This window comes from Propithecus coquereli, unplaced genomic scaffold (genome assembly GCF_000956105.1).
Source record: "Propithecus coquereli isolate 6110/MARCELLA unplaced genomic scaffold, Pcoq_1.0 Scaffold252, whole genome shotgun sequence".
Lineage (NCBI taxonomy): Eukaryota > Metazoa > Chordata > Mammalia > Primates > Indriidae > Propithecus > Propithecus coquereli.
Genome location: NW_012148086.1, coordinates 1,233,127 through 1,253,923, shown reverse-complemented (window position 1 = coordinate 1,253,923; position 20,797 = coordinate 1,233,127).

Genomic DNA, 20,797 nt, shown 5'->3' with positions numbered 1-20,797 from the left:
CTAAATAAACCTCTTTTCTTTATGAATTACCCAGTCTCAGGTATTCTGTTACGGCAACACAAAATGAGTTAAAACAGAAATTAGTACTGAGGAGCGGGTATTGCTATAAAGATACGTGAATATGTGGAAGCAGCTTTGGAACTGGGTAATGGGCAGGGGTTGGGAGAGTTTGGAGAACGGGCTAGATAAATACTGTCTTGCTGTGAAGACAGCATTCAGGGTGATTCTGAGACAAAAACATGAGTGAAAGTTGGAAGTTCTTAGAGATTGGCTGTCCTCACGACCAAAATGCTGATAGAAATATGGACATTAAAAGACTCTCTGATAAGGTATCAGATGGAAATTAAAAGTATTTTGTTTGGAAACTAGAGCGAAGATCACCCTTGTTACCCTGTAGCAAAGAATTTGGCTGCGTTGCGTTCATGCCCTAGGGCTTTACCGAAGGTCTCACTGAGAGTGATTACCTGGGAGATCTGGAAGGAGAAATTGCTGAGCAGCAAAGCACTCAAAAAGTGGTGTGGTTACTTTTAATAGCTTATGACAGGTTACAGCAGCAAAAGAATGATCTTAAGGCAGAGTTTATAATTATAATGGAAGCAGAGCATAAAACTTCAGAAGATTTGTAGCCTGGCCACATGGTAGAGAATGAAAGAGTTTTCATGAGAGGAATCCAAGGGCACAGCCAAGCAATGGCTTGGTAAAGAGATTAGCGGTATAAAAGGGAGCCAGGTGCTAATAGTCAGACAATGGGAAAAAGGCCCCAAAGACATTTCAGAGATCTTTGAGGCTGCCCTTCCTATCACAGGCTCAGAGGCCTAGGAGGACAGAATGGTTTCGGGGAATGGATCTGGGGCACTGATGCCCAGCACAGCCTTGGGTGGCTGTTCCTGCATGTGGCTGGAGCAGTTGCAGCTCAAACGGCCCCAGGAATAGCTTGGTCCACTGCTCCTGATGACACCAGCTGTAGGCTTTGGAGGCTTCCACGGGTGCTAAGTCTGCAGGCACCCAAAATGCAGGAGTTATGGAGGTTTGGCTGCTTCCACCTGGATTTCAGAGGATATTTCAGAAAGCATGGGGACCTGGGCAGAGGCCTGCTACAGGGGCAGAGCCACCACAGAGAGTCTCTACTGGGGCAGTGCTCCATGGAGCTGTGATGGCAGGGCTACTGCTGCAACCGAGAAATGTAAAGCCACAGCAGTGTGTACCCTTGGCCTGGAAAAACTGTAGGCGCTGAACTTCAACCGTGAGGGCAGGCACATGGGCTGTGCTCAGCAAAGCCATGGAGGTGGGGCTGCCCAAGGGCCCCCCAATACCATACCAATGTGCCTGGGGTGTGGGACATGGAGTCACATGAGATTATTCTGAAGCTTTAAGATTTAATGTCTGCCCTGCTGGGTTTTGGACTTGTGTGGGCCTGTCATTCCTTTCTTTTGGCCAATTTCTCCCTTTTGGAAAGGAAATGTTTACTAAATGTCTGTTCAACCTTTGTACCTTGGAAACAAATAACTTGTTTTTGATTTCATAGACACGTAGCTAGAAGAAGCTTACCTTGAGTCTCAAATGAGACTTTGGACTTTGACTTTTGAGTTAGTGCAGAAGCAAGTTAAGACTTTTGGGCCTGTTGGGATGGAATGATTGCATTTCGCATGCATTTTAGGAGGCCGAGGTGGAGTGCTCTGGTCTGGATATGGTTTACTTGTCCCCACCGAGAGTCATGTTGAAATTGATCCCCAATGTGGTGGGGTGGGGAAGTGGGGCCTAGCGGGAGGGATCCCTTACAAATAGTGTGGTGCTGGTATCATGGTAGCAAGTGAGTTCTCACTCTGGTGAGACTGGATTAGTTCCCTCAAGCGTGGTCTGTTATAAAGCCTGGACGCATCTCAGGTTTCATCTCTTCACAAGCGTCTGCTTCCCCTGTGACCTTCTCTGCCATGTGTGATGCACCATGAAAGTCTTCACCAGAAGCCAGGGCCATGCCCTTGAAGTTGCCAGCCTGCAGAACTATGAGCAAAATAAACCTCTTTTCTTTATAAATTACCCAGTCTCAGGTATTCTGTTATAGCAACACAAAACAGACCAAGAGGTGCCAACTTCCAGAACAAATAAAACCTACTCCTTGTCTTATTTTGATGAGACATGCTAATTATAACTTTCATGCATAAGAAACCCTTTGGATGTCTATATAAATGGCTGTGTGTATCTATCAGTGGTTCTCAAAATGTGGGCCATGGATCCCTGAGGGTCCCTGAGAACTTCTCAGGGCACCGTAAAGTCAAAACTACTTTCTATCTCCAGGACAATGTTCTTTGTCTTTTCCATTGTGCTTACATTTTCACTAATGGTGCAAAAGCAGTAGTGGCCAATGCTGCTATCACAAATATGGGCAATGACGATGTTCTTCACCTCTGTGGACTCACAGTAGGAAAAGTAAGTCTCAGTAAACATTACTGATTAAACATTGAGCCCTGAGTACAGGTCTTTTTAATAGTCTGTGTGATGCAATGGGAAGGGCATGCAAAGCTCCTCTGCTGTCTGGTGAAGGGCACTGGCTGTCTGGACGGAAGCACCTGTGCCGTCCTTGCCTTGGAGAGGAACACTCTGCGTTCTCCAGGGGGAGCAACTGACAGGTCATAGTCATTAGACTTGTGTATTGGTCATAGAGGCTCTTTTGATGAGAATGGGGGTGCCATTGACAAATGTGCTTTTCTTTTTACTATTAAATAATGAAATGAGTCAGCATTTGGAAGATCTGCTTAATTCAGTAACTCAACATTTTCCAAACGACCAAGGCATGATGTTACAGATCAATGCCTAGGTAAAAGATTGATTCAAAGTACTGGAGAGATAGATGGCTCTCATGTATCAGAGTACGGAAAGTTTGTTGATATGATTTTGATTGGATATTGCAACTAAACTTTAAGAAACTATTGCTTTTCAAGTTTTGGTAGATTATCAAAGAAAATATCCACAGTAATTTGAAAATGCCAAAATACTCCTTGGTTTTCCAACTACTTGTCTGTGTGAGGCCAGATTTTCTTTATATATTTTATCAAAAGAATATGCAATAGACTAAATGCAGAAGCATATCGAGAATCCAGCTGTCCTCACTATGCCAAAAATTAAAGAGATTTGCATAAATACAAAACAATGCCACTCTTCTCATTCAAGTGTTTGGTTTGGGTTATATAGTATAGATTTCCTTAAAAAAACTACTTATGTTTACATATAATTGATTTATTATGTTTTAAACAAATGAATATTTGGTTTTTAAAATTTCTACTATGGCAAATATTAACACATATAAAACACAGAAGTTATTTGGGCTCTTAATAAATTTTAAGAGTATAAAGGGGTAATGAGCCAAAAAGGTCATGAACATCTGATATTTACTAAGCGGTGCGGAAGATGAGTTTGGAAGGAGGGTCTAGAGAGGGCAGCTTGCGCTGCAGATAGAGCAAGAGAAATGCGGGGCCCACACCCAGTCGATCCAGGAGAAGGTGGGCAGGCAGTGAGCAGGTGTAGGAGGGGCCAGATAGGGTAAGGGGACAGTGAGCACCGTGCTGTGGGGTTGACAGAGGACCCGGAAGACTAGGCATGGCTGACCTTTGACTTGACTGTACTGCTGTGATGTAGTTTTCAGCAAGTCGACTATCCACAAGAATTGTGTGCGTGCGTGTGTGTGTGTGTGCGTGCGTGTGTGTGTGTGTGCGTGCATGTGTGTGCGTGTGTAGGGGCACATACAGCTGCCTCGAGGCAGTTCAGGGAAGAAAAAAACATCCAGGAGACAAGACCCATGTACATTCATGGAAGTGCTTCAGTGACACAGTCCCCTAGAGCCAGAGGTAACTCCTAGAGCATACAACTGACTGCTGCACCTCCAACACCCGAAGATTAAGGAATTCACATAAGTCTTAGAGAGAGACATTGGACATCCCCAGGTGTAGAATGAGAGCTGGACCCCATTTGTGCTGGATTTATGTGTTATGCATGTGAGCACAGCACATGCTTGGACCAGTAGTTGAGTAAAGGAATCCCATGATGCCTTTGCCAGGATACTCCTATCATTGTGGGCAAAGTGGTTCAGCATGGGCTTAGTTGAGGTATGCTGAGAATTGCAGAAGAGGCCTTGGGGAGCTCACCTTCTCCCCAACACCAGAGGCCAGAAGCCCCCGCGCCAAGCGTGCTGCCCTGGGACAGACAGTCACTCACCAACCTGCTGCGTGAGTTGCTTGGCTCTCTGCTCCATGTGGGCCTCCATGCTCTCGCTGTCAGCTCAGGGTTTGAGTGAGATCTACAAGGATAGCACCCAGCCAAAGACTTTCTGACACCATGGATTGAACCGCCATTGAATGTGCCTTCTCCACAATTGATCTACCTGCATTTTTCACTGTACACCTGAGTCTGTCCTTTCTCAAGGGGTGTAATGAATTTCCTCACATCTCCAGACTAGAGGTTGTAGGTTGAGTAACTTACAAACCCGAGTGAAACTAACAAGAGATTACCAGTTAAATACCTTTGCATGGAGGGATAGCAGGATGAAAGAGTTGACTAGACAGAGAATGGAGAAAGCCATTGGTTTCCCAGGGCACAGGTATTCTGTTTAGTGCACTGAGAATGTTTTCAGAAGGAGAGATGGAGGTGGACTGATTTCTCCCCTTTGACAAAGTCATCTGGCCCAAAAGGGCCCATGGCCCTGCAAGGATTGTCTTTCTGGAGGAGGGAAAGGAAGGAAAGGAGGGGGCATCACATGCAGTAGGCACTTCAGACCAAGGAATCTGGACTATCAAAACAAAGTCACTCATCTAAGGGGCACCTTTGGTGGGCATGGCCCTGGAGGTGACACTGGCTTGTGGAGGGAGCTCTCCTGGGATTGCTGTGAATCTTGGTCCCCCTTGATTATCTTACACTCACGCTTTCAGAAACTGAGGCCCGGGGCTGGTGTGACTCGGCCTCACACAACAATGTGGCAGAATCCAGACCAGAGGCCAGCCTGTCTGGCTCTGTGCTTTCTGTCCTCTATAGCCGCGGTCCCCAACGTTTTTGGCACCAGGGACCAGTTTCATGGAAGACAATTTTTCCACAGACCGGAGGTGGGGAATTGAGGTGTCAGGGGTCGGGGGAGGTGGTGCAGAGCTCAGGTGGTGATGTGAGGCACATTTCCTAACAGGCTGCAGACTGGTACCGGGCCACGGCCCAGGGGTTGGGGACTGTGGCTGTACAGCGCTTCAGACAATGCGTAGAAAATCCATAATTTTGTTGTGCCACTCTAGTTACAGTTGTTTTTCATACTTTTGTCCTTTACCTTTTATACTAAAATTTAAAGTAATTTATGCATCACCATTACCATACTAGTATTCTGTATTTGGCCCTCTACTTACCTTTATGAATGAGTTTTATACTTTTTTATGTTTTCATGCTGCTAATTAGTGGCCTTATGCTTCAGCTTAAAGAACTCACTTTAGCATTTCTTGTGAAGCAAGTCTAATGGTGATGAACTTCACCTTTTCTTTGTTTGAGAAAATCTTTATTTCTCTTTTATTTCTAAAGGACAGGCTTGCTGGACATAATCTTCTTAGTTGGCAGTTTTTCTCTTGCAGTACTTTGAATATATCATTTTTTTTTTTTCTTCTCTACAAAGTTCCTGTTGAGAAATATGCTGACACCCTTATAGAAGCTCCCTTATATACAATAATAAGTTGTTTTTCCCTTGCTGCTTCCAAAATTCTCTTTGTCTTTGACTTGATAATTTTATTATAATATGTCTTGTGTAGATATGTTTATATTCAACCTATTTGGGCTTCTTTGAAATTTGGAAATCCAGATGTCTATTTCCCTCCCCAGATTTGGGAAGTTTCCGGCCATTAGTTCTTTAAATAGGCTTTCTATCCTTTTCTCTTACTCTTTTTCTTCTGAAACTCGTATAATACTTGATCAAGTCAGTTTTTGAACACCTCTAGTAAATTTTCAGTTCAGATGTTATATTTTTCTAGTTCAGTATTTCTGTTTTTTTTTAAATCAGTTTCTATCTCTTTGTTGATATTCTCATTTTGTTCATGTATCATTTGCCTGCTTTTGTTTACTTGTCTATCTCTGTTCTCTTATAACTCAATTGAACTTCTTCATGATGATAATTTTTAATTCTTTGTTAGGTAATTCACAGATCTCCATTTCTTTTGAGTTGGTTACTAAAGATTTTTTTTCTTCCTTTGATTGCGTAATGTTTTCTTGATTTTCATGTTCCTTGTGCATTTTCTGTGCAAGAGGCAGCTGGCTGCTTCTCCTCATCTTTATTGACTGGTTTTGGCTGTGAGAGACCTTCACTAGTCAGTCGTACTTGATATGAGGCAAGATAGACCAATCCCCTGGGGAACATACTATATGGCTAGGGCCAATGCACCCTTCACTTCCTTCCCTCCCTCCTGGAGGAAAAGTCTTAGGTCTGTGCCTTTGTGCTTTTTCTTAATCATGCAGAGCAATGTTGGCTATAAGAGTATGCCACAGAGAACTAAGCTCTGCAAATTATTCACTGTTTGGTATGAGACAAAATAAATAAATAAATAAATAAGAGAAACTGATCTCACTGAGGGCTCCCCGAAAGACCAGATGGCCAGGCAGCTAGGAGCACACTCCAATCTTGCCCTTCCCTGCTCCCACATGCCAAGAAGAAATCACAGGCCAAAGTGATTTTCTTGGCTCTGAACAAAGCCAGTTTGGGGAATAAACTGACATGAATGAAGTGAAATAGCTCTTCTTACTCACATAAATGCCACTGCTCTCAGTTTGTGTTTCTCTAATTCTTAGCTGAATTCTGAATTTTCCTTTAAGTATTTTGGTACCAATTTTATTTCTATAATCAATATTTATGTAGAGGAATAAGAGCTACAACTTCCTACTCTGCCATCTCAATGACATCTTGAATACATAGTTTTTTGTTTTCCTTTTGATTTCTCCTCTGACCCATAGGTTGTTCAAGAGTGAATTGTCTGAAAATATTTAAAGTATGATTAAAGCCAGTAGACTCAGGTAGAAGAATGCAATGATTCCAGTATTTTATGTTTATTTATAGAAATATAGTCGTACTTCCCCCACCCATGGTTTTGCTTTATGTAGTTTCAGTTGCCCATTGTCAACCACAATCTAAAAATATCGAATAGAAAATTCCAGAAATAAAGAATTCATGAGTTTTAAATTGTATGCTGTTCTGAGCATGCTGAGTACTGTACACTACTGTAGACTTTATGAACACCGTAAACTTAGGCTACACTAAATTTATAAAAAAGTTTTTCCTTTTCAATCATAAATTAACCTTAGCTTACTGTAACATTTTTACATGAAATCATGCTCCACCCTGCCTGAGATATGAATAATCCTATTGTTTAGCATATCCACACTGTATATGCTGCCCATCTGTAAGTCACTCAGTAGCCATCAACTGTCACAGTATTACATAGAGAACTTGTGTTCAAGCAACCCTTATTATTGATGATGGCCCCAAAGTGCAAGAGTAGATATGCTAGCAATTTGGATATACCAAAGAGAATCTTTAAAGTTCTTCCTTTAAGTAAAAAGAAAAAAAATCACATGCTGAAGTTGCTAGGATCTATGGTAAAAGCAAATCTTCAATCCATAAAATTGTAAAGAAAGTAAAGGAAATTTGTGCTAATTTTGCTGTCAAACCTCAAACTGCAAAAGTTATGACCATAGCGTGTGATACATTAAGATGAAAAAGGCATTAAATTGGTGGGTGAAAGACATAAACAGAAACCTGTTCTGATTAATGGCAATTGGGTTTGGTACTGTCTGTGATTTCAGACATCTACTGGGGTTCTTGTATAAGGCGGAACTACTGTGTATGCCAGTCTTGGAAGGATATACAGCCATGCATCTCTTCTTGATCAGGATTTATTCTGAGACATTGTCAGGCAATTTCATCATTCTGCAAACATCATAGTGTGTACTTACACAAACCTAGATGGTATAGCCTAGTACACACCTAGGCTATATGGTGTAGTCTATTGCTCCTAGGCTACAAACCTGTACAGCATGTCGTTGTACTGAATACTCTAGGCAATTGTAACATAGTGGTGTTTGTGTATCTACACATATATAAACATAGAACAGGTACAGTAAAAATATAGTATGAAAGACAAAACATGGTGCACTTGTATAGGGTATTTACCACGAATAGAGCTTGCAGGACTGGAAGTGGCTCTGGGCGAGTCCGTGAGTGAGTGCTGAGTGAATGTGAAGGCCTAGGTAGGACGTTGCTGTACACTGCTGTAGACTTTATGAACACCGCACACTTAGGCTGCACTAAGTTTATAAAAAAATTTCCTGTTCACTCATAAATTAACCTTAGCTTACTGTAACATTTTTACTTTGTAATCTTTTTAATTTTTTTAACTTTTGACTCTTGTAATAACACTTAGCTTAGAACACAAAAATGTTGTAGAGCTGTACAAAAATTTTTTTTTCTTTATAGCGTTATTCCATAAGCTTTTTCGTATTTTTAAATTTTTAATTTTTTTTTTTAGTTTTTAAGCGTTTCTGTTAAAAACTAAGACACGCACAGATTAGCCTGGGCCCACACAGGATCAGAATCCTCAATATCCCTGTCTTCACCTCCACATCTTGTCCCACCAGAGGGTCTTCAAGGGCAATAACACCCATGGAGCTGTCATCTCCTGTGATGACAATGCCTCCTTCTGGACACCTCCTGAAGGACCTGCCTGAGGCTGTTTTGCAGTTACCTTTTGTGTGTGTGTGTGTGTAAGTAGGAGCACACTCTAACATAGCAATAAAAAGTATAGTATAGTAAATTCAAGGCAATAGGAATTTTTCAGCTCTCTGATAATGTATGAGTCTACTGTCACATATGTGGCCTGTCGTTGACCAGATGCTGTTGTGTGCTTCATAACTCTATGATTTTGTTTCTTCTTAGCAATTGATACAGAAGGATGAGCATTTAACAGAGATCATCATTCAGTATATCTTAGCTCATGGCTTCCACTATAAAATGTGTGGTTAACTATTGACAATTTTATTAAGCTTATTATTGGGATGACTTGAGAAAAGATTTCTGAAAAACACACATTCTTCAGATTTTTAAGAAAACCCAAACTAAACCTAAAACCACTAGTGGCAGCAGCTTAGTCTTTGGCGTTGCTCTTAAAAGCATGTGTTTGTTCTCAAGAAATGCTGTGGTTCTTGTGCCTTATGTTCTGTCCTCATTGTCTGAGAGATCTAACCTCAGAGTTGCAGGCTTCCCTCAGAGCAGGAAAGGAATCACAGGGTTTAGAGCTGAGAAGAGGCTGATACACGCATAAGACCTTGAGGCTATTGAAGCCCGGAGAAGGAAGCTGCAAGTGTAAGGGGAGTCACAGGGCTGTAGTTGGATCAGGCACTGTCCTAAAAGGATCCAGAGAGAAAGGGAGGGAGATGAAAACCACCTCCTGGTGCCGGGCAGGGGGCACACAAAGGGGCTCTGTTCCTTGGGCCCCAGGGCACCCCTCCATCTGCCGGGTTTTCATGGTTGTCAAAACAGAGGGAACATTCCTCAGCTAACCCAGGACACTGAGGCTAGTCCTGGCCACGGAGCAGTTTTATTAGTCAAGGCCAAGCCATAAATCCCCCTCCGGAATGCTGGCCTGCCCTCTTCCAACGGCTGAGCCTGAAAGCCACAGCCAGCCGGGTAAGTTCAAGGTAGGCTCATTTTCCTTCAGTTGTAGAAATGACTTTTCAGTTGACTGTAATAGTAATTGCTCAATGGGGAAAATCTGGAAACTACGAAATTAAAGAACTGAAAACAAAAATCATATATAATATCTATATTACTGAATAATTACTGAATACATACATATGACATGTGTATATACATACATATGTACACGTATATACATATCATATATATTAATATATATATTTGAGTGGGGTGGGATTGGTGTTTTGTCAATCTTTTTATTGTGAAATACAGCACATTTATAGTGCATAAACATAAGATGTGCAGTTTAACGAATAATTATCAGGTGAATCCCATGAAACTGTCTGTGCCACCAAACACCCCCTGAAACATTTCTTCTGAGTGTCCCCTCCTGACTTTGCCCTAGCCGTAACCAGTATCCTGATCTGGTGGATACATATCCTCTTGTTTTTCTTTGTGGTTTACCACTTTCGTATGTATCCCAAACAGTTTAATTTAGTAATTTAGCTTATTTTTGAACCGTGTGTGTCAATAGAAATCTCTCATTTGTATACCTTTGTTTCTAGTGTCTTTTGCTCAGTTTTGTTTGGAAGATGAATTGATCTATGTTGCTGAGTGTGGTTCATTCATCCTCGTGGCTGAAGAGTATGCCTTTGCATGAATATGCCACTTTCTGTTTATCAATTTTTTTTTTTTGAGACATGGTCTCACTCTATCACCTGGGCTAGAGTGCAGTGGCGCCATCATAGCTCACTGCAACCTCAAACTCCTGGGCTCAAGCGATCCTCCTGCCTCAGCCTCCTGAGTAGCTGGGACTATAGGTATGCCACCATTCTCGGCTGATTTTTCTTGCACAGGCTGGTCTCGAACTCCTGGCCTCAAGCGATCCTCCCACCTTGACCTCCTAAAGTACTAGGATTACAGGCATGAGCCACTGCACCCAGCCTGTATATCAATTTATTGCTAGTGGACATTTGGGTTCTTGCCCACATTGGATTTTCAGACACAGCGCTCCTCTGGTTTCAGTGACCCCTGTGCCTGGACTTCTCGTGTGCATTACTGGGATGAGAAGTATTGTGTCAAGAGGTGCCCAAAGAAGACAATGCTAAAGTGATTTCCAAATGGTTGCACCGATTTATATTCTGGATGCTCCTCATCCTCTCCAACACTTGGTGTTGTCAGACATCTGGGAGGTTTCTAAGAGTATCTCATGATGGGCCATGCAGAAATATCTGACACATGAAATTTAGTACTGTTTGTGGAGTGAATGTATTAAAAAATGTTGGACCAGAAAATTGTAAGGAGTCTTACAGCTCTGTTTATTGTGAATGTAATTTGTTATATAATTACTTACTTATATCTTATTAAATATTTATTATATAATTATAATTTAGCTATATGTTGATAACTGTATATGCTATATATATAACTACATATAGTTTTATTTGTTATTAATTACATATTAGTTGTCTGTCCATGATACATGGTAGCAATATGATTGGTTATTTGGGGTAGCTGAAGTATCTTAGTTAACATGGACAGCCTGCTTTGGCTCTCTGTAGATTGTTTTTCATTTGGGAAATGGGGATAATAATCCCTGCCTTATAGAGCTGTTATAAGAATTAAAAGAGCAATCAGATTTCTGGTACACAGTAAAAGTTCTAATAAATGTTCATTTCCTTCCCTCAAATAATAATTGTAGAACACAGCGGAAGTGTCTGCTTCTCTGAGTTTTCTGATTATTTAAAATTTAGATAAGGGAGGTCCTCTTGTCATTTATGTGCTTTGAATCACTATAATCTAGTGGATTGCATTGTCTAATTAAAAATTCTATTTTCGTTTAAGAAAACTATGTTAACCTTTCTCTCTCTGTTTCTTTATCTTCAAAACCATTTTTTAATGAGTGTTACCAAATAACTAATAAGCCACGCATCGTTTCTTACACCGAAGCATTGGGGGGGGGGGCTGACTTATAAGGTGTGTGACCCTGCTTGGATGGCGGGGCTGCAGCCCCCGCTGTGGGGTTCCTGAGTGGCTGGGCCTGTGGCCAGATGGAAATGCTTGAAGGTTCACTGGCTTTCTTTGAATCTAATTTAGATTATACAGAGATATTAAATGGAAAAAAGTTTGAAGACAAATGATATGATTATTTACTTATATTTTTGATGTATAATTTTGGACTACTAAATAGGACCTTTTGGATCTTATATTTAAAAAGATATCTGGCTTATGTTAGATACAAATAGAAAATTCAACTTTTTCGAAGAGCAACACATAATTTTTAGCCATATTTTATTCATTTTAAACGTGGTTACTGCAGTACTGAAAAATATCAAAAATATGGCTTTTAGAAAATCCATAATACTAGTTCTTATTTTTTAGAAAAATCCAGGTGAGGATTGGCAGAAGGAGTATTCACTCATGATTATTTTTCTTTGGATATTTTTAGCATCTTTCATTACAGAAAGCTCATAAGCAGAAAAGCAAAATTTTGTTCTTGAGTCTAAGAATATGATTTTTCCCCTTCCTTTCAAATTTTAAAGATTTTAACACCTCATAGTTTGTTTCTAAATGAAATCATTTGAAAATAAATTCATCATAATTTTATTTTTTTTTGAGACAGAGTCTCACTCTGTTGCCCGGGCTAGAGTGCCGTGGCGTCATCCTAGCTCACAGCAACCTCAAACTCCTGGGCTCAAGCGATCCTTCTGCCTCAGCCTCCTGAGTAGCTGGGACTACAGGCATGCACCACCATGCCCGACTAATTTTCTATATATATGTTTTTAGTTGTCCAGCTAATTTCTTTTTATTTTTTAGTAGAGATGGGGTCTCGCTGTTGCTCAGGCTGGTCTCAAACTCCTGAGCTCAAACAATCCGCCCGCCTCGGCCTCCCAGAGTGCTAGGATTACAGGCGTGAGCCACCACGCCCGGCCCACCATAATATTTTTAATGAGCCATTTCAAAGAACTGATGAATTAATATAGCTTTCTACTTTAAAGAACTTTCTCTTACAGTGGAATTAGTCTCTGGAAAATGAAAAGATGAAGTCTTAGCAGGTTGGGAGAGGCAGTAGTTAGGAGGAGCTATGTCTAAGCCATGAAGTTCTGGAAGGTGTGGCTGGGAAGAGATGGTCCATGTGGAAGGCCCTAACTGAGCACAGCACCAAACATCTCCCACCACCTAGGTCTGGAAACCCACTGGGCATATCCTTGGGGAGAGCACACTGCCAACTGTTCAGTCCTCATTGAGCAGTTTGGCATGTGTGTACTCCCTTCTGACACTCCAGTCGTCCTGGATTTTGGGGACCCCGCCTCAGCTGTGACACTGCCTGTTGGTCTGGTCACTCCAGGTTTCCAAGGCTGGTCTCCCACCCTCAGCCCTTGTCTCTCTTCACATGTGCCTAGGATGGCCTCAACTCCCAGGGTTGCAACCATCATCTGCCAGTTGCCAATGAGTCGCGGAGTTTATTTTCAGCTGGTCTCTTTCCTTAGCCTTAGGCACCTCTGTTCAACACCTTCATGTTGCACTATTAATACCTCATTGGATAAACTAGCCCACACCCATGCATCCATTCTGTGTTAACTGCCGATCACACACTTCACCTGGTTTGCCTACTTGGACTCCATCATTGACTCATCCAATGAGCCACTGGTTTCTATCCTGTTGACTTTATTTCCTAAATTCCATGCAAATCCATTCACTCCTCTCTATCCCAACCCTATACCTTAGTTCAGACTGTTCTATCTCTTACTGCTCTTTCAAAATAGCGGCTTAACTGCTTTCTCTCCCTCTAGATTTCTCCTTCCTGCCCCAATTAATAATCTGATACAACCAGAGATCCCCCTAAAACACATCTGATCTTATCTTTCCCCTAATTAAAATGGTCGATGGCTCCATCTGACTGAGGAAAGGCCACACATCTGGATGTGATGAACAGAGAAGGCCCTTTGAGCAACATCAGCCTTTCCTGTCTGGGTAGGAGCTGGGCTCTGGGACGCTGAAGCTGGCTGACCCAGGCTAATGGGAATGTCGCCTGCCCCTCCCTGGGCTCTCTGAGATTTATTCCTGCATGTCAAATCTCACAAGGCTGAGTCTCTCACAAAGATGACCAGCGAGTGTATTCACCAGCACATCCTCTGCTCATATAGAATTTTGCACTAAGAAGTTCAATAACATTTCATGTAAAATCATGGTGGAATTTATTGTCTACTACAAGGAGCCATGCAATACATTCCTGTGGGAGTTCCGTTTCAGGAAATATTTAGTCTCTGCAATTGGAGGCATCTGTTTTCTGTTGTCAAAAATTTAAATCAGCGTAACCTTTGCCTGTCTTCTTTGCCTGTAAGTGCTAGAAAGCTGGGAACCAGATCCATCAGTCGAGAACTGTAAACTGCTTAGCTCTGCTGTCTGAGACCAGGAACCCCTTTTGCTTCCTCTAAATGGATTCTCTTCTTTGACTCCCATGAGACACTATTGCCCTGTTTGTTCTCTAACAGCACACAGGACTCTCAGGTGTGTGTGGTACTCAGAAGACCCTCAGTGCTCAACATAATGGATTTTCACATTTTGATTATTACCTTCTAGTTTTTACCCATATATTTTTACAAAGCTGCAGTTTTCACATAACAGGATCGATAAATCCCAGCCCTTGGGCCCTTTCTCTGGACCCTCTGCATTTCCATCACTCCTGTCACCTGGCTCAGGCCCTCATAGTCTCTTACCAGGATAAGTTCATCTTCCTTTTTGGACCCTTTGCATCCAGACTGTCTTCTGTCAACTCAGCTTCCAAACCCACCAGAGCAATCTTTCCACAATCCATGAGGTGGGTCAGATATCCAATTAGGTGGGATTTAATTTATGTGTGTATGTATATGTATGCATGTTGCTTAGAGAAGAGAACTATAAAATCTGGGATTTGCTTGGTGGAGGAAATGATAGTATTCAAAGATTTAAATGTATTCGAAGATTCTAGAAATCTGGAAAAGATGAGTTGGAGATTCTAGCCCCTTCTCTCTTAGATTCTAAGTATAACAGGGCATTAAATGAGACTTTCCTATTGCCTTGACATCCACATAGAGATGCCCAAAGACTGAAAGCAGTGGGTAAAAGACTATACATTCTGAAACCTGTTTGGAGACCCTTAACCCATACTCCTCCAGGACATATAAGGAAAGTGGAGGACATTGGTGGAGACGTTTTTGGAGAGAATGTTGGTGTACTGCGCATTCTGTCTCCGTGCATAGAGGAGCTATGAGGTATTTCTCCACAATCTCTACCTGCCAGCTGAGTGCAGAGCTGTTCTAGAGAGTCCCTGGGAGAGCCATGCATGTGAACCCCAGGCATTCAGAGCAATCAAAGTCTCATTCCTGATTCTCACTGGAAAACATCCAAGGCAAGGAGCTGGCTAAAGCCTTGAAGAGTAGGTCATAGCAGGAGGATGCTAGATTCTCACCGATGGAGGGGAGAAGGCATGAGTTTCTGTGGCCAGATGTGTGGTTAACCCAGAGTGGATCTTTTGATGGGGACCTGGCTGAAGAGGATGAGCATTTACCAGCTTTCTTCCTCTGGACACAGGGAGGTGCACCTCCCTCATACCATTTGAGGTAGGATAGTGCCACATGACTCTCCCATTTAAAGGTGGCAGAAATAATGAAAGTCACTTCCAGGTAGAGGTGCTAAATGGCCAGTGAATGATTTGCCCCTTTCTCTCTGGCAGATGCCTTGGATAATCACCTCCTGAGTGCCAGGGAATGTAGATCAGGCAGTCCTCAAACGAGTGCACTGAGAAAAGACGGGATCTTAGATGAGTCTCTCAGCTGTGTAGACCTCATGTATCAAACCAGCATTCAGAGGTGAATACTTCAGGGTGGAAGTATTCCAAACAGCCTTGAAGATGTCCCTTCGATGGATCTGACTCAGGATGATGGACTGAACACCCACCCACTGTCCCCCATCCTAAATCTCTTTAAGATGGTGGGAGGGAATGCGGAGAACAGGTGGGGCTGGATCACCACCAGCCAGTAAACACCAACACATTTCTGGAAAATGGAAGCCTGTTGGAAGGGTGGTGCCTGGTGCAGTAGGTAGAGGAACCCAGCCCAGCATGTGCCAGGGTGGACAGGTAGAGGTAGAGGTGCTGCCCTGGCCACAGAGCCCTGCAGGAGCAGAGTGGGAAGACAGGAGGGTATGTAGCCCAAGTAAGGAAAGTGATTGGGGGGCCCAGGGTCAGAGGATTAACACTGCACCTTCCTCTACCAAGCAGGTATTCCCTAGACATTGGCAAATCAAAGCATCTTTCTCTAAATAAGCTGAACAAACTCTGTGCGAAGTTGGAGCAGCTGCTGTGGAGGCTGACACTCTGAGGAAGCCCTATTCATTTTGGCATTGGCTGACTCCCGCCAGATCAATCGGTTCCTTGCCCATTCAACCTAAGGTGGACCTTGCAAATTGGCAAAGAGCTCACTTACAGAGTTTCCGACTGTTCTGTGTGGTTCTTAGATATAAACAGTTATCGAGCATCATCAGATACTTGAGGAAAATCTGCAGCATGAATCAGACAAACAAGATGAAAAGGGATAACTCGGGGGAATAGAAAAAGAATTATCAACCACAAAGTTTAAGTACTGTCCTCTCAGAACTGCATCCATAAACTAATGAAAGGATACTACAGTAACGATCAAGGATAAGAAAGACTCTTGGAAATTTCAAAAAAAAAATATGATTGCCAAAAGAATAAAATTTAATATAAGTGTTAGAAGATAAAGTCAAGGAATTTTTGGAATGTAGAACAAAAATTAATTTATTCAAAATATGAATAAGAATATAAGAAACACTAAGGTTTAATCCAGAAGTCTATTAGCTGGTTGATAGGAGTTCTAAAAATAAAAGAGAAAGTGAAACCAATATGAAATTATTAAATTTATTATAAAACAAAATTTCTGTTGTAAACAGAGACATAAGCATCTAGTTTCAAGCATTATCAATTAAAAGTCTCACTCCTAAAAGTGACCACTACCATCACCACCACCACCCTCATCATCATCACCACCAACATCATCACCAACATCACCACCATCACTACCAACATAACCATCACCGCCACTGCCACCATTATCACAACCACATCGCTACCATCACCACCACCACTGTAACTATCATCACCATCATCACCACTACCACCACCACCATCACCATCACCAGCTCCACCATCATAACCACCACCTCCTCCACCATCACCATCATCATCACCACTACCACCTCCATCACCACCATGACCACCATCCCCACCACCAAAAACAATAACTATAACACCTATTTATTGAGCACTTATTATGCTCCAGGCACTGTTTCAAGTTCTTCCCACATTTTCACTTATTTAATCAGCATATTTACACTTTATGGTGAAATTTCAGAACACCAAGAATGAAGAAAACGTGGTAAAGTCTTCTAGAGAGGACAAAAGCCTAAATAACAAGCATATTATTGACATCAGACTTTTCATTATCAATTTTGTATGTTAGAAGATAATGAACAAATCTTTAGAAGTTCTGAGGGAAAATCTTTCCAAATTCTACACTTAGAGAAACTATCAGTCAAGTATGAGGGGAGAACAGAATCTTTCAGACACTGAAGGACCCGCAGATGCTTTTGGAGGACGTCCCTGAAGATGGATCCCAGAATGGAACAGGAAGGGCTGGGATCCAGGAATCAGAGACAAGATGGGGCCGAGAGCTCACAAAGAGTGGTTCCTGGGAACCTCAAGTAGACAGTGAGCTTCGCAGATTGGAAGAACTTGGACATATGATAAAGACACAAGGGGAAAGATATAAAGAAAGGCAGTTTTATTTTATCCGAGTGTGAATAGCGCAATTCCCAGGAAAAGGGGTCCCCCATCCCTCTTTCTCAAGTGGCCAGATGGAGCGGAAGATCCCACAGAAATAGCGAGTGTGGTGTGTCCTGAGCCCGGCCTGTGTCCTGCCTTCCCCGGCCTCCTGGCTGCCTATGTCCTCATCCTCAGGCTGTGGGGACCATGGTCTCCTGGCTCCCACACATGTGTCACACTCTCCAAAGCCCCCGTGGCTTTGCACGTGACTTTGCCGATTGCTGCGCACCCCTAACTGCCACACCCTTGGAGGCCTGAATGCTGGGCCTCTTCCTGAACCCCTCTCTGGCCTCTCCCCTTCCTCGGACAGGACTCTGCCCCACTCCTCATCCCCTTCAGCTGATCTGTGTGTGGTCAGTCTGCCCCCACTGGACACTGTACTCCCTGAGACGGGACAGTTATCACTTACCTGGGGGACCATCATGTCCCTGAACCAGCCTCCCTCCGGCAGCAGGCGGCCAGTCAGCATGTGCGGGAGGAAGGGATGAGCGCAGCCCCGTAGGTGAGAGACAGGCAATCGTTGGCAATGGGGTGGATGTGCACTGTTGTCATAGTGGGTAATCACCCCAAAGGAACTCTCCAGGGGTGTCCAACTCCAGGAAAGACTTGGCAAAGCAGGACAGCCTTCTCCGCTTCCTGTTGGACTGGATCAGAGGTTGGCTTGGACCCCAGGTGAGCAGGGCAGGACCGGCAAGCAAATGGGCACAGCTACAACTGCAAAGCCGGCCATAGAGTCCCCACCCTCGCTACCCTCTCTAACGGCAAAAGGGACCATTACTAGGTGCCACTCCGAGCAATTCAGTAAGAAATGGGGATGGGAGTGAGACTGGTACCCCTGGGTCTTTGGAAATCTCCCCAGGAGTGTTGCCTGCAGTCAGGGTGCCTGTTGGTGAGAGGGGCCCGGGACAGGCCCCTGTGGGGGGACAGGCGTTCCACACCCTGCAGCACCAACTGAGGGGCTGCGGGTCAGAGAAATGGACTTCCCCCCTGTCTCCAGCAAGGTGAAGAAAAACAGGCCCTGGTGTCCAAGTAAGCAGTATAGTGTGTCAAAGAGAAAAAACTGGGACTCCATCCAAAATATGGAATGGGCTGGAGATAAATTACTCCTTGAAATCAGAGCTAGGCGGCCACTCGGCGTGCCAAAGAGACTCCAGACAAAGCTGTGCTCGGCCCGTCTGAGGCCCTGGAGGCAGCCCCCCTCCCCCCGCCCTCACTCTGTATCCTGGGACAAGGCTGGGCGGCCCCTGGGAACCCCCAGAAAGGCTCCTGGTCTAACAGAGATGAGCCTGGGCCTGTGTGGGACCCAAAGGTCTGGGGGGTCTTAACGGGTTCAAGTGGGCCCCACGCCAGGAGGAAGCCAGCAGAGGACCCAGAGGATGGAGACCCGGGAGTGGGGAGGGCTCACCCTGGGGCCGTATGTAAGTCACTTAGTGCAAGCGCCTCAGACAGGCAAACCCTGAATCTTTCATATAGTATTGACGTCTGTGAAAAAGTTAAGTTTAATGGGAGGAAATACTGAATAAGTGCAATTAGCACAGGATTTTCTGCCGTGCTGGAGACAGAGTTGAGAATTAAGTTCTGAGTCAAAAATATCTTTCAGCATCAAAAATAGATGTCACATGCATCTGGAGACTGTTGTCCGCTGGCTGTGACTCCTGGGTGGAGGCCACAGACCCTCACAGGAGGGAATTTATTTGCTCTCCTTAAAAACACAATTTAACAAAACTGGATTATGTGATTTTCCCGCTGAAAGGTCAGGAGCAACAGGTTTGGAAGGAGGAGGAGGAAGATCACACTCCGTGGACTCAGGGGCCCTGCAGGGAGGCCCTCACGTCCTTACAGCCCCCGGCCGGCAGGTGACCACAGGGTGCTGCGCAGTGTGGTGTCAGGAGTGAGGCTCTGGGCCAGGTCTGCCCCTGCCTCAGTGGCCCTCTCAGGAAAGGGACTGATACTGTTTTCCCCGCCTCAAGTTCCTCAGTGTAAAATGGGTGTGTCAGTAACAGTCTCCCTTACAGGCTTTTGTGACGATTCCGTGTGCAACAAGAGCTGCACCCTCCTTAGGTGTTAGCAATGACTGTGACTGTCACAGAGTCACTGAGGAAAGATACCCTCAGACTCGGTGCACTCACAAGTGCTTCCACCCAAACAGGTTAAAAAACCCAACCACCACCTGACACTTACAACGGTAATTCATTAGCACTTCAGGAAAGTGATCTTTTCACAGACGCTGGACAGGTAACACTTCACTCCAGTAATCCTAACATTTTTCAATCAGCTTACATTTATTTCAAGAAAACATGAACTATTTTGGGCACACTTTCTTTGAGTCACTTTTTCTCGTGTCAGTATCACAGGCAAATAATTACATTTAAAATTGAGCTTGAGACATCAACATAGTGTTAATAAGTGTAACAACTCTGAGTGGCAGAAGGTGACAGGTAATTTCCACGTGCTCAGCCCACGTGACCTTCCAAACGGAAGACTAAGGTAACAATTTGAGCAGGACTAGAGAGAGCTGTGTTCTAAATAGCTACAGAGTGAATTGCCAGGAGACATTGCTTGGGAAACCCTGACTTCAGTTATGTCCATAAACTTCATAGCAGCTTGTCTACAAACTCTCCGTCTTGGCTAAGTTAAAATCACCAAAGAAAATCCCTTAAAGTAAACATAAAAAGATCATCTTTAAATAGCATAAGAACTGAAATATTTGAGGAGGCTCACAATAGATGATACAGCAAACACTGACAGGAACACCACAGCACGTTTGCTCTTACAAATGCTTCAACTTCAGTGGGTAGGTGTGCAAAGTATATAACCTGATAATTCAGAAAACGTTGAGGGGAACTATTGATGGGAAAGAAAACATTTCCCCTCAATAATTTTCACAGAAGTTCTATTTGAAACCTTTTTAGAGATTAATTTAACAAGCTTTAAACAATTTCTCTAACAGTGGTGACAGTGTTGAATAATTATCCTTGTGAATTGGTTACATTGCACTTTGTAGCGGGCGTTTTAGAATGCGTGTGACAATATGTGTCCCAAATCATAAGTATATTTTATTCTCTTTGGCCCAGCAATCCAAATTCCAAGAATTTATCCTCAAGAAATATTTCAAAAGAGGGAACAATTTAGAAGCAACGTAATGCTCACTGTAGTATTTTATGCTAGAGGAAACAGAAATCATTTCTAGCAGGAGTTGGCAAACTCTGTACCTC